Genomic DNA, 15,911 nt, shown 5'->3' with positions numbered 1-15,911 from the left:
ACATTACATAATGATAAAGGGGTCAGACAAACAAGAGGATATAACCATTATAAATATGTATGCACCCAACACAGGAGCACCTACATATGTGAAACAAATACTAACACAATTCGAGGAGAAAATAGAATGCAGTGCATTAATTTTAGAAGATATAAACACACCACACACTTCAAAGGACAGATAAACCAGAAGAAAATAAGTAAGGACACAGAGGCACTGAACAACACATTAGAACAAATAGGCCTAACAGACATCTATACAACATTCTACCCCAAAGCAGCAGTATACACATTCTTCTCAAGTGCACAAGGAACATTTTCCAGAATAGAACACATACTAGGCTACAAAAAGAGCCTCAGTAAATTCAAAAAGATTGAAATTCTACCATCTTCTCAGATAACAAAGGTATAAAACTGGAAATAAATTGTAAAAAGAAAACAAAAAGTTTCACAAACACATGGAGGCTTAACAACATGCTCCTAGATAATCAATGACTCAATGACCAAATTAAAACACAGATCAAGAAATATATGGAGACAAATGACAATAGCAGCACTATGCCCCAACTTCTGCGGGACACAGTAAAGGCAGTTTTAAGAGGAAAGTATATAGCAATCCAGGCCTATTTAAAGAAGGAAAAACAACCCCAGTGAACAGTCTAAATTCAAAATTATTGAAACTGGAAAAAGAAGACCAAATGAAGCCCAAAGTCAGTAGAAGGGGGGATACAATAAACATCAGAGAGGAAATAAATAAAAATGAGAAGAATAAAACAATAGAAAAACTAAATGAAACCAGGAGCAGGTTCTTTGCGAAAATAAGCAAAACAGATAAACCCCTAACCAGATTTACTAAGAAAAAAAGAGAATCTGCACACATAAACAGAATCAGAAATGTGAAAGGAAAAATCACTATGGACACCACAGAAATACAAAGAATTATTAGAGAATATTATGAAACACTATATGCTAACATACTGGATAACCAGGAAGAAATGGACAACTTTCTAGAAAAATACAACCTTCCAAGACTGACCCAGGAAGAAACAGAAAACCTAAACACACCAATTACCAGCAAAGAAATTGAATTAATAATCAAAATACTACCCAAGAATAAAATTGCCGGACCAGATAGCTCCACTGCTGAATTTTATCAAATATTTAGAGAATACAAAATACACATTCTTCTTAAAGATTTACAAAAAATAGAAGAGGAGAGAATACTTCCAAACCCATTCTAGGAAGCCAGCATCACTTTAACAACCAAACCAGGCAAAGACACCACAAAAAATGCAAACTACAGACCAATATCCATGATGAACATGGATACAAAAATACTCAACAAAATATTAGCAAACCAAATTCCAAAATACATCAAGAGGATCATACATCATGATCAAGTGGGATTCATCCCAGGGATGTAAGGATGTTACAACATTCGAAAATCCATTAACATCATCCCCTATTATCAATAAAAAGAAGGATAAAAATAATATCATCTCCATAGATGCTGAAAAAGAATTCGACAGAATTCAACATCCAGTCATGATAAACACTCTCAACAATATGCGTATAGAGGGCAAATACCTCAACATAATAAAGGCCATATGTGACAAACCCACAGCCAACATCATGCTAAACAGTGAGAAGCTGCAAGGTTTTCCTCTAAGATCAGGAAGAAGACAAGGATGCCCACACTTCCCGCTTTTATTCAATATAGTATGAAGGTCCTAGCATGGCAATCAGACACCACAAAGAAATAAAAGGCATCCAGATTGGCAAGGAAGAAGTTAAACTGTCCCTGTTTGCAAATGACACGATATTGTACATAAAAAACCCTAAAGAATCCACTCCAGAACTACCAGATCTAATATCTGAATTCAGCAAAGTTGCAGGATACAAAATTAATACACAGAAATCAGTTGCATTCATATACGTTAATGATGAAATAGCTGGAAGAGAAATCAGGAAAACAATTCCATTCACAACTGCATCAAAAAAAATAACATACCTAGGAATAAACCTAACCAAGGAAGTGAAAGACCTACACCCTGAAAACCACAAGACACTCATGAGAGAAATTAAAGAAGACACTAATAAATGGAAATTCATCCCATGCTCTTGGGTAGGAAGAATTAATATTGTCAAAATGGCCATCATGCCTAAAGCAATCTACAGATTCAATGCAATCCCTATCAAAATTCTGACAGTAATCTTCAACGAACTGGAACAAATAGTTCTAAAATTCATATGGAACCACAGAAGAACCCGGATAGCCAAAGCAATGTTTAGAAGGAAGAATAAAGCAGTGGGGAATCTCACATTCCGACTTCAATCTGTACTACAAAGCCACAGTAATCAAGACAATTTGGTACTGGCACAAGAACAGATGCACAGAACAGTGGAACAGAATAGAGAGTCCAGATATTAAGCAGAGCATATATGGTCATTTAATATATGATAAAGGAGCCATGGATATACAATGGGGAAATGACAGCCTCTTCATATACAATGGGGAAATGACAGCGTCTTCAACAGCTGATGCTGGCAAAACTGGACAGCTACATGTAAGAGAATGAAACTGGATCATTGTCTAACCCCATACACAAAAGTAAATTAGAAAGGGATCAAAGACCTGAATGTAAGTCATGAAACCATAAAACTCTTAGAAGAAAACATAGGAAAACTCTTTTGGACATAAACATGGGCAACTTCTTCATGAACATATCTCCCCAGGCAAGGGAAACAAAAGCAAAAATGATCAAGTGGGACTATATCAAACTAAAAAGCTGCTGTACAGCAAAGGACACCATCAGTAGAACAAAAAGATATTCTACAGTATGGGAAAATATGTTCATAAATGATGTATCCAATAAGGGGTTGACATCCAAATTATATAAAGAGCTTACGCACCTCCACAAACAAAAAGCAAATAAGCCAATTAAAAAATAAGCAGAGGAGATGAACAGACACTTCTCCAAAGAAGAAATTCAGATGGCCAATAGGCACATGAAAAGATGCTTCACATCACTAATTATCAGAGAAATGCAAATTAAAACCACAATGAGATATCACCTCACATCAGTTAGGATGGCCACCATCCAAAAGACAAACAACAGCAGATGCTGGCGAGGATGTGGAGAAAAGGAAACTTCCTACACTGCTGGTGGGATGTAATTTAGTTCAACCATTGTGGAAAGCAGTATGGAGGTTCCTCAGAAAACTCAAAACAGAAATACCATTTGTCCCAGGAATTACACTCTAGGAATTTTCCCTAAGAACGCAGTAGCCCAGTTTCAAGAAGACATATGCATGCCTATGTTTATCACAGCACTATTTACAATAGCCAAAAAATGGAAGCATCTTAAGTGTCCATCAGTAGATGAATGGATAAAGAAGATGTGTTACATATATAGAATGGAATATTATTCAGCCATAAGAAAACAAATCCTTCCATTTGCAACAACATGGATGGAGCTAGAGGGTATTATCCTCAATGAAATAGCTAGGTGGAGAAACAGAAGTACCAAATGATTTCACTCATCTGTGGAGTATAAGTACAAAGCAAAAACTGAAGGAACAAAATAGCAGCAGACTCACAGAACCAAGGAATGGAGGAATGGACTAAAGGTTACCCAATGGAAAAGGACTGGAGAGGGTGGGTGAGAAGGGAGGGAGAGGGAATTAAAAGGTGTTATGATTGGCACACATAATGTAGGGGGCGCAGGGAAGGCAGTAGAGCACAGAGAAAACAAGTAGTGACTCTGTAGCATCTTACTATGCTGACGGACAGTGACTGTAGTGGGGTATGTGGTGGGGACTTGATAATTGGGGGAATCTAGTAACCACAATGTTGATCTTGTGATTGTATATTAATGATACCATAAAAAAGTGGCGGAGTTGTCAGCATAAAGCTGGATTAGGCATCTCTTAATTACTATCAATCCCCTCAAAAAAATGGAAAAGCAAGAAGAAAATTTCATAGATAACTTTTCCAGAATACTGGAAAACAGTTAATGGTTTACAGTAACCTCATGAATACTGAATCAAGAACTTAGAAACCCTAATACACATTTATAGATTTTTCATGGCTTTTTGCCACCCATCCCTGGCATAGAAGTCTTGAAGACTTGTGTCCAGTACCTAGTGTGGGAACCTGGTCTCTGGTTCTAGCAAAATTATTTTTGCAGTTGTTTACAAGTCTTTATAAAAATATTCTGAAAGTGATAACTTTCATAAAAAGTACTTATCTACATACTTAACATTAGTATTTTCACTTTTTAGAACCTTAATATGTTGGTTGTTTTGGTTCATCAAATACCTTCTTTCAGAAAAGGAAGTATTAAAATCAACTATAGTTCTTATTTTTACTCCCTGAAGTCTTTTCGGGTGTTATTTGATATATTTTGGAGCATGTATTATTTTATGCATATGTATGGTTATATCTTCTTACACTATTTTTGTACTAGTATGTACTCAGAATTTTTAATTCAAAACTTATTGTGTTTATATGTTCCATTTGCAGGATAGAATGGGCATTGAATGGGCCTCTTGGTGAACATATATTTTTATAGGATAAATACTGGAAATACAACCAATGTTTGTAGAGTACAGTCTAGGGCTACCTGAAGGACTGATACAAGGTGTTTGTCACTGATTCACCTAACTCTGAATTAATCCAGGATGGAAAAGTAACAGCCATTGTTTACATATATTGTAAAGTGAGTGGATAACCCAGAGCCACCTGGGACAAAATATTATGGTTGAGATATACAACAAGTCATCATGGAAGGAAAAGCCTGAGAGACAGCTTCATTGGGCAATTAGGACAATCAGTAACCTATGTATGTTGGGGAATTTAGAAATCCCAGGGCAAAATACATGCTCCAGAAGATCTGAGAAGACTCTACAGTCATACCTTAGGCAGATCTGTAGGTTCAGGGAAAATTTAGCAAGTGTTGAAAGAGAGCCCTATCACAGAGCCAACCTGAAAAGACTGGAAGAACTGTTCTTTCTATCTCTTAGTTTCTGGCATTCAAGAAAATTTCTGTCAAAGCACTAGTTAAATAAAAGTTAAGGAAAAAGGATTTCAGTGATCATGCAAAACAAAGAATACAGTCTTTGTAAAAACTGTTGGGAAAAATCACTAAAAAATGAATATTACAACCTTCAATGATGAACAGACACACACACACACACAAACACAGTAAACCTTGGTGAAGAGGAGCTAACCTAATTTCCACATTTATCACATTATATTCAAGCACCCAATTTTCAACAAAAGTATGCAAGTTATAAAGAAAGAGGAACATATGACCCATTCAAAGAAACACAATAAATTCTCAGACCACACTGAAGAAGCCCAAACATAGGAATTACTAGATATGTACTTTATAACAGCTGTTTAAATATGCTCAATGGGCTAAAGGAAAATGTTGACAAAAACTAAGGAATTTTAAAAGTATGCATGAACAAAATTGGAATATTAAGAACAAGACAGAAATTAATAGGAAAAAATAGAAATTCTGGAGTTGAAAAGTACAACAAAAATTCAATTCACTATAAGTGTTCAACAGCAGATTTGAGTAGGCAGAATACACAATCTCAAACTTAGTGATTAGACTACTGAATGTATGCAATATGAAAAGCAGGAAAAAAATGAAGAGAAGCAGAATACAAGGAACATATGGGACATCAAGCGACAAATGAACATATTATGGGAGTCCCTGAAAGAAAAAAGGAAAATAACAGAAAGAATATCTGTAGAAATAATGGCTGAAAACTTCACAAATCTGATTAAATGATTTGACACACCCAAGAAGCTCAACTGACTTCACGTAGGGTAAATTAAAAGTCCTTTACACAAAGACACATCATCAAACTGCAGCAAAAAAAAGAAAAAATACCAAGAAAGAATCTTAAAAGCTATAAGGAAAAGAGAGTTATCATATGGAAAACATCTTCAATATTAACACCTGATTTTTCATCAAAAAACATTAAGGCCAGAAAGAATTATGTTGACATATTTAAAATGCTAAAATATAGAACTGTCAACTAAGATTCTATATCTGGAAGAAATGATCCCTCAAAAATGAGGAAGAGGCAGAAATAGTAGTAGTGGCCAGGCAGCCCACCTTCATGAAGGTTTTCAGTGGGCTGCAGCCCACGGACACCTGGCATGTGCCTACTCCACTACCATGATGTCAAAGAGGAAGGTCAATTTCACTGAGAACATGGCAAAAGAAGAGCCTGAGGGGGGAATCACTGATGTTTTCAGATAAACCTGCTCCTTAAAAAGTGGAAATGAAGCCAAAAAAGGTGGCAGGAAAGGATAAATCTTCAGACAAAACAGTGCAAACAAAAGGGAAAAGGGGAGAAAAGAGAAAACAGACTGAACCTGGAAATTAAAGAAATGAAAAATCAGGAAACTAAAGACGATTTACCTACAGAAAATAGAGAAACTAAAAATGAAGAGAGTCCAGCCCCTGATGAAGCAAGAGAGAAAGAAGCCAAGTCTTACCAACATGATATACAATGTCTTATCGGTGGTCTTTCTCTCTCATCTTCTACAGTCCAACATAGAAAGATAATGGTGCTTGATTACCAACTAAGGACAATTTGCCTCAAAAGATTAAGCTGGAAAGTCACTGCAATGACTCTTTAGAAAAGAAACAAGACCACATGGTTTTCTAGATATTTGGTATGTACATTAAGAATTGTGTAAAAATTGAAATGTCTTTGTACTGATCCCCCAAACAACTAAAACCCAACTCTAAAAGAAAAAAAAATGAGCTAGAAATTATGACACTACCTGTTAAACAAAAGTTGAGGAAGATCATTACCACTAGATCTGTCTATCAAGAAATGCCGAAGGAAGACCTTCAGGTTGAAATGAAAGGACACTAGATATTAATTCAAAGACAAATGAAGAAATAAAGACTTCTGTTAAAGGAAACTACATAGGCAAATAAAGAGAAGTCAGTACTACTGTACATGGGGTTTGTAACTCCAATTTTTTATTGCCTACATGATTTGAAATAAAAATCCATAAATAATTATAGCAGTATGTTATTAGGCACACAAAGTATAAAGATGTAATTTGTGAAGGAAAGAGATGGAAAAGATGGCAGAGTAGGAAGCCAAGATAGAAACCTCCTCTTACATACACACCAAGCAAGCAAATACAGCTTACTCTGAAAATGACCTGAAAACTGTGAAACAAACCATCTACACCTGGTGAAGAGAAGACCACAAAGAGAAAGGTAAAGTGGAAGAGTTTCAATCAGCTGGGACTCAAGCCCTTACCATATACCAGCAAAAAGCAGGAGGAAGAGGAATGGAAAGGAGAGGGAATAAGCCCTCAGGAACCCTACACAACTGGTCCTGGAGATCTGCTCTGGGAACACAAGTCCACACTGCATTGGGCTTTGGTGATTAATGAGGATGACAAAAGGGAGAGTTGGAGCATTTTGGAAGCCTGAAACTCTCACTTTTGAAGGACATACATACTCCATTGAACCTACAGAGACCCAACACAGAGGCAACAGTTTCAAAGATTTACCAGCAGCAGGAACTATGCCATAGGGGAGGGGTTGGAATGAGCGCTCTCTGGAGGACAAACGGAAGGTGGATAACACGTAGCTAGCCCTCACTCAGCCCAACTGATTGGGTGCTCATGGAAGCCAGTTCCAAATGCTCCATATCCCTCACTGACGGCTCAGACCCATGGTGTAATTCCCTGTGAAACCATCCCACTTAGCCAGCTCAGCCCAGCAGTTGTCATACTTTGCTGTCAGGCAGGCAGAGAGAGAATTTGCTTCCTTGCAGGAGAAGGGAGGCTTTCCCAGGTTTCCCAGCCCTCTCTTAGCCCAAGTGGTGGGAAAAGTGTGGGAGTGAGTACAAAATGCACCATGAGTGTGGCTGAGACCCATGGTAGCACCCTTGGGTACACATTCTCTACCCACACTGCTGGTCCAGAAGTGGCCACTGCTGCCTAACAGACAGAGGGTGGTCCTGCCCACAATGATCCCAGAAGAAGCAACACATGTCACACAAAGGACATGCAGAGGTGAGCTGTTAGTCTCTTATGACAAAGATAAGACACAGCCAGCAGACAGGCAGAAAGGCAGCCCTGCCCATAGCCCACCAAAAGCAACTGTGTCTCCATGACAAGGGAGAATCATACACTGGTGAACAAAGAGTCTTGAGTTTCTGGGAAAGACAGGATGCCTATTTCATAAGGCCATTGTTTTTTAGACCAGGAGGCAGAAGATCTATCTAATACAAAGGAATAAACACAGAAATCCAGACAAAACGAGGGGGCAGAGGAATATGTTTCAAGCAAAAGAACAAGATAAAACACCAGAAAGAAGGCTAACTGATATAGAGAGTACCCATCTTCTTATAAAGTTTTCAAATTAAGTGATAAAAATGCTCACTGATCTGAGGAAAACAATTGATGATTTCAGTGAGAACTTCAACAAAAAAATTTGAAAAAGAGCCATTCAGAGCTGAAGAATGTAATAATGGAATAAAATATATAATGCAAAGAATGAATAATAGATTGATGGAAGAGGAAAGAATAATGAAATGAAAAATATAGAACAAGAAAACAACCAAGCTGAGGAACAGAGAAAAAAAAGAATTTCTAAAAATGAAAAGATGCTAAGAGAGCTGTGTGACAACTCCAAATGGAGCAATATTTGCATAATAGGAGTCCTGAGAAGAGTCAAATGAGTAGACAGTCTATTGGAAGGAATAATACCTGAAAAATCCCCCAATCTGGATAAGGAAACAAACACCCATGTCTTTGAAGTGAATAAATCCCCTAATAAAAAGAACTACAACAAGATAACATGAAGACATACAGTAAATAAAATGGCAAAGAATAAAGATAAAGATGGAATCTTAAAATCAGCAAGAGAGAGGCAGACAGTTACCTCTACGTAAAACTCCATAAGGTTATCAGCAGATTTTGTAGCAGAAACTTTACAGGAGAGAAGGTAGTGCCATAAAATATTTAATGTATTGAAAGGGAAGAACCTACAACCAAGAATATTCTACCCAGCAAGGTTATTCAAAATTGAAGGAGAGATCAAAAGTTTCCCACATAAACAAAAGTTAAAAGAACTGAATACCACTAAATCAGATTTACTGAAGAAGTTACAGGGACCTCTGTAGATGGAAATGACATTAAGCCTGAATATTTTGAATCAGTAAAAATAAAGCTACATTAAAGGTAGTAAACCAGTTACTTACTAAACAAGTTTGAAGTTAAAGAAACAAAAGTAGTAAAATCAGCTATACACAAAATCTGTCAAGGGATAAACAAAACATACAGGTTATGACATCTTATACAAAAAGCGTGGAGGAAGAAGAAGAAGAAAAAGTAGTACTTTTAAATTGGGTTTGAAATAAAGTGACCATCAACTTAATATACACTCGTATATTTAGGAAAATTTCTATGAACCTCATTGTAACCACAAACCTAAAGCCTAAAATGGATACAAAAAAAAATTTTAAACTAAAACAAATCCAAGCATAACACCAAAGAAAACATCAAATCACAGGAGAATAGTATAAGAAAGAAAGAAAAGAACAGAGGAACTACAAAAAGAACCAGAGAAAGACCTGAAATATATGGCAGAGTAAGAAGGCAAAGTGGAAAACACCTCCAACACATACAACAAGGAAGCAACTACAGCAAAATCAACTAACCATGAAAATGACCTGAAGACTGTACAACAGACCACCTACACTTGGAGAAGAAGAGAAAACCACACAGAAAATAGTAAGGTGACTAAGAAATGATTGATCAGGAGCCAATCTCTTAACCCCATCCCAGCTCACAAGCATGAGGCAGAGGAATGGAGCAGGGAAAGGATAAGTGTTTAGGAACTCTGCACAACTGGCCCTGGAGATCTGCTCTGGAAATATGAGTCCATAGTGCATTGGGCTTTGGTGGTTAATGGGACTGGACACCAGGAAGAACTGAAGTACTCTGGGAGGCTGAGACTCCTACCAATTGTGGAAGACAGGCACACTTCATTGGTCCCACAGACCCAACACAGAAGCAGCAGGTTTAAAGATTTACCAGCAGTGGGAAGGTTGTCAAAGTGTCAAAGGTTGGACAGGTCTCTCTGCAGAAGAATGAGGAAGTAGATGATGCTTCCCCAGGCCTCATTCAGCCCAACTGTTTGGATGCTCATGGGAGTCCCAAACACTCCATCCCCCTTGCTGGTAGTTCAGCACCAAGGCGCACTTCCCTGAACACCCACCCACCTGCCAGAACTGTACTGCCAAGCAACAGACACATTTTGATGCCTGGCAGGTAGAGGGAGACTCTGCTGCCTGGCAGGCAGAGGGATGATTTCCCAGATTTCCTGGCCCTCTCTCAACCCAACTGGTGAGGTGTCTGAATTAGCAATCTCTGAGTGCTACTTCCACCTCTCTGGTGGCTCAGCCAGGAGTGCACATGCCTCAACCTCATAGGCCCACCCTGTCCACTCATTAGACCAGCGGTACCCACATCTCTGCAGGTCAGGCAGAGGGTGTCCCCACCTACAATGATCCAAGCACAAGTTCCCATGCTTGGTGCACAAAGGGCTAGATGAGGCAAGATGCACCCACCCATGAAGTACTGAGATAGGCCACTACCAGCAGATAGAAAGGTGGCCCCAACCATAGTCTACCAACAGCAACTGGGGATCTACCAAAGAGGAGAACCAGACACTGGTGACTAAAGAATATTGAACTTCTGGGCACTACAGGATGCCATCTTCATAAAGCCATTACTCCCTGGACCAGGAAGCATAGTAGATCTATCTAATATAAAGGAAGAAACACAAAAATCCAGAGAAATAAGGAGGAAGAGGGATATATTCCAAAGTACAGAATAAGACACAAGAAAAAGGGCTAAATGAAATGGGGAACACCAATATTCTTAATAAAAATTGCAAAGAAACAGCCATAAATATGCTCACTGATCTGCAAAAAGGTATTAATGATCTCAGAGAGGACTTCAAAAAACAGAAGGCTGAAAAAGCTCCAATAAGAGCTGAGGTATACAGTAACTGAACGAAAAAGAAAAAATGAAAAATACAAATAGATTGCTGCAAGTAGAGGAGACAATCAATGAGATGGAAATTAGAGAACAGAAAAACAACAAATGAGAAGAACAGAGAGAAAAAAGAACCTCTAGAAAAGAGGATGCTAAGAGACCTGTGTGACAACTCCAAGCAAAACAACATTTGCATATTTAGAGGGATGAGAAGGAGAAGAGAGAGACAAAGGTGTAGAAAGTCTGTGAAGAAATAAATGCTGAAAAATCTTCAATCTGGGAAAGGAAATAGAAACCAATGTCTTGGAGGTACAGAGAGCACCTAACAACTGTAACCCCAAAAAGACAACACCAAGACATATAATAATTAAAATGACAAAGATTAAGGATAAAGAGAGGGTATTAAAAGTAACCAAAGAGAGAAAAAATTACAAATAAGGGAAAAACCATCAGAATATTAGCAGATTTCTCAGCAGATATTTATAGGCCAGAAGGGAGTAGCATGAATTGAAACAGAAGACCTTCAACTAAGAATACCCTACCTAGAAAGTTCATCATTCAAAACTGAAGTAGAGATTAAATATTTCTTAGGTAGGCCAGAAGGGAGTAGCATGAATTGAAACAGAAGACCTTCAACTAAGAATACCCTACCTAGAAAGTTCATCATTCAAAACTGAAGTAGAGATTAAATATTTCTTAGGTAAAGAAAGGCTGAAGAAATTCACCAAGAATTGTCATTACAGTATACGTTAAAGAGACTTCTGTAGAAAGAAATGTTCGTAATCCTAAATATTTTTCTCCAGTGAAAATAAACCCACAGTAAAGGTAGTAACCAAATATTTACAGCACAAGTATGAAATTAAAACAAAACAAAAACCAACTATACACAAACGTAGTCATGGGATACACAAAATATGCAGACTATAACATCTAATATGCAAAGTATGGAGGAGGAAGAATAAAAGTGCAGTACTCTTAGATTGTGTTTGAAATTAAGTGATAATCAACTCAGTATAAATTGTTATGTAGTTGGGAAACCATCCATTAGCCCTATGGTAACCACAGACCTAAAGACTATAATAGATAGACAAAAAATCTAAAAAAGAAATCCAAATCACAACACTAAAGAAAACCATCAAATAACAAGAGAAGAGTATAAGGGAAGAAAAAAGAGAGAGGAATTACAAAAACAACCAGAAAACAATAAATAAAATGTCAATAAGTACATGTTTAATAAATACCTTAAATGTAAATGGACTGCATACCCATATCAAAAGATGCAGAGTGGCAGAATGGATAAAGAAACTGGACCCATTTATATGCTGCCTACACAGACTCATTTTAGACCAAATGTATACAGAGACTGAAAGTGGAGGAATAGAAAAAGATATTTCATGCAAATAACAGAGGAAAAACATCAGGAGAAGCAGGACTTACATTGGAAAAAACAAACTTCAAAATAAAGTAATAGACAAAGAAGGACATTACATAATAATTCAGGGATCATTCCAAAAAGAGAATATAACAATTACAAACATCTATGCATACCCATAGGAACACCAAATATGTAAAACAAATACTAACCGAACGAAATGGGGAAATAGACTGCAACTTACTCATATTAGGGGACTTTAACATGGCAGTTACATCAATAGACAGATCAACCAGATTGAAAATAAATAAGGAATGAGAGGTACTGAAAGATACATTAGATAAGATGGACTGAACAAATATTCACACAAAATTCCACCCAAATGCAACAGGATACACATTTTTCTTAAGTGTATATGGAATGTTCTCCAGAATTTATCACATAACAGGTCACACAAATATCCTCAATAAATTCAAAAAGATTGAAACTGTATCAAGAATCTTCTCAGACCACAGTGGTATAAAACTAGAAATAAACTACACAAAGAAAACAAAAAAGCCCACAAATATACAAGCTAAACAACATGCTTTTAATTAATCAATTGATAAATAAACAAACTAAAACAGAAATCAAGCAACACATGGAGACAAAATAAAACAAAAATTCAGCAGTTCAAATTTAGTGGGATGTTGCAAAAGTGGATCTAAAAAGAAAGTACATGGCAATACAGGCCGACCTCAAGGAACAATAACAATTCCAAATAAACAGTCTAAATTCACAATTAAAGAAACTAGATAAAGAAGAAGAAATGAAACCCAAAGTTAGTAAGAGGGACATAATAAATATCAGAGCAGAAATAAATGAAATAGAGAATAAAACAATAGAAAAAATCAGTGAAACCAAGAGCTGGTACTTTGAGAATATAAACAAAACAGACAACCCCCTAGCTGGATTTATCAAGAAAAAGAGTGAGAACACAAATAAAATCAGAAATGAAGAAGGAATGGTCACAACAGACATCACAGAAATACAAAGAATTATAAGAGAATACTATGAAAAATTATATGCCAGTAAATTGGACAACCTAGAAGAAATGTACATATTCCTAAAAACATGTAAGCTTATGAAGACTGACACAAGAAGAAATAAAAAATCTGAGCGGACCAATTATCAGCAATGAAATCAAACTGGTTACCAAAAAAACTAGCTAAAAACAAAAGTTCAATTCCTGATGACTTCACAGCTGTAATCTACCAAACATTTAAAGAAGAGCTAAAATCCATCCTACTTAAAATATTCCAAAAACAGAAGAGGAGGAAATACTTACTAACTCATTCTATGAAGCCAACATCTCTCTAATACTAAAACCAAAGGCACTATAAAAAAAGAAACTTATAGACCAGTATCCCTGATGAACATAGATGAAAAATTAATCAACAAAATATTAGCAAACCAGATTCAAAAATACATAAAGAACATCAGCCATCATGACCAAGTGACATTTATTCCAGAGATTCAAAGGGGCTATAATATTCATAAATCAATCAGTATCATACAGCATGTAAACAAAAGCAAGGATGAAATTTACATGAACATCTCAATAGATGCTGAAATAGCATTTGAAAAAATTGTACATGCATTTCATGATAAAAACTCTTAACAAAATGTTTATAGAGGGTATGTTCTTCAACATAATAAAGGCCATATATGACAAATCCATAACCAACATCAAAGTGAATGGCAAAAAGCTGAAAGTTTTCCTCTAAGATCAGGAACAAGACAAGGATGTATACCATCACCACTTCTTTTCAATGCAGTACTGGAGGTCCTAGCCATGGCAATTAGACAACACAAAGAGATAAAAGGCATCCAAATTTGTAATGACAAAGTTAAACTGTCACTATTTGCATATGACATGACATTAAATATAGAAAACCCTAAAGACTTCACCAAAAAACTATTAGAACTAATAACTGGATTCATCAAATTTTCAGTATACAAAATTAACACACAGAAAACTGTTGCATTCCTATATATTAACAAGAAAATATCAGAAAATCAGGAAAGCAATTCCATTCTCAATTGCATCTATAAGGATAAAATACCTAGGAATAAACCTAACCAAAGAGGTGAAAGATATGTACTCTGAAAAGTATAAGACACTCATAAGAGAAATTAAATATGACTCAAAAACAGAGAAATATATCCTGTGCTCATGAATAGGAACAATTAATATTGTGAAAATGGCCATATTACCTAAAGCAATTTACAGATTCAATGCAATCCCTATCAAAATTCCCACAGCATTTTTAACTGAACTTGAACAAATACTTCTAAAATTCATTGGAACAACAAAGGACCATAAATAACCAAAGCAATCCTGAAAAAGAACAAAGCTGGGGGTATTATGCTCCTAAACTTCAAGCTCTACTACAAAGCCACAGTAATGAAAGCAATTTGGTACTGCCACAAGATCAGACCCATAGATCAATGGAATGGAATAGAAAGCTCAGATATAAACCCACACATACATGGTCAATTAATATATGATAAAAGAGCAATGAATATACAATGGGGAAAAGACTGCCTCTTCAGTTAATGGTGTTGGGAAAACTAGACAGCTACATGCAAGAGAATGAAATTGGATTATTGTCTAACTCCATACACAAATGTAAACTCAAATCAAAGACCTGAATGTAAGACATGAAACCACAGAACTCTTAGAAAAAAACACAGGGAAAATATCTTAAACATAAATATGAGCAATTTTTTCCTGGACATATATCTCTGTGCAAGGGAAACAAAATAAAAAATGAACAAGTGGGACTATATCAAACTAAATAGCTTCTAAACAGCAAAGGACACCATCAACAGAATAAAATGGCAACCTAGCATATTAGAGAATATATTCATAAACAATTTATCCAATAAGGGTTTGACATCCAAAATATTTACAGAACTCATATATCTCAATACCAAGATAAAATAACCCAAATAAGAAATGGACAGAGGACTTTAACAGACATTTCTACAAAGAAGAAATACAGATGGCCAACAGGCACATGAAAAGATGCTCTACATCACTAATCATCTGGGAAATGCAAATCAAAACCACAATGAGATATCACCCCACACCTGTTATAATCACCACTATCTGAAAGACAAAAAATAAGAAGTGTTGGGGAGGATGGGGAGCAATGGGAACCCTTCTACACTTTTGGTAGGTGTATAAATTGGTACAACTGTTGTGGAATGTAGTATTGAAGTTCTTCATGAAAAATAAAAATAAAAATAAAAAAATGCCATTCAACCCAGTAATTCCAATTCTAAGAATTTACCTGAAGAAAACAAAATACCTGATTCAAAAAGATATATGTACCCCTCTGTTAATCAGTGCATTATTACAGCAGGCAAGACATGGAATCATCCTAAGTGTTCATTGATAGACAAATGGATAAAGAAGATATGATACATATACACA

The 15,911-nt window shown here is 36.2% G+C and overlaps 1 protein-coding gene and 1 pseudogene across 2 annotated transcripts in view; one reads left to right on the top strand and one right to left on the bottom strand.

Moving 5' to 3' along the window:
• Positions 1-15,911, bottom strand: part of HEPH (hephaestin) — a 116,102-nt gene that overhangs the window by 32,852 nt on the left and 67,339 nt on the right. The gene's annotated exons all lie outside the window — the stretch shown is intronic.
• Positions 6,200-6,663, top strand: LOC130681985 (non-histone chromosomal protein HMG-14-like; annotated as a pseudogene).

This window comes from Manis pentadactyla, chromosome X, assembly GCF_030020395.1.
Source record: "Manis pentadactyla isolate mManPen7 chromosome X, mManPen7.hap1, whole genome shotgun sequence".
Taxonomy (NCBI): Eukaryota; Metazoa; Chordata; class Mammalia; order Pholidota; family Manidae; genus Manis; species Manis pentadactyla.
Note: the sequence above shows the minus strand (reverse complement) of the source record. Positions and strands in the feature narration are given on the sequence as shown.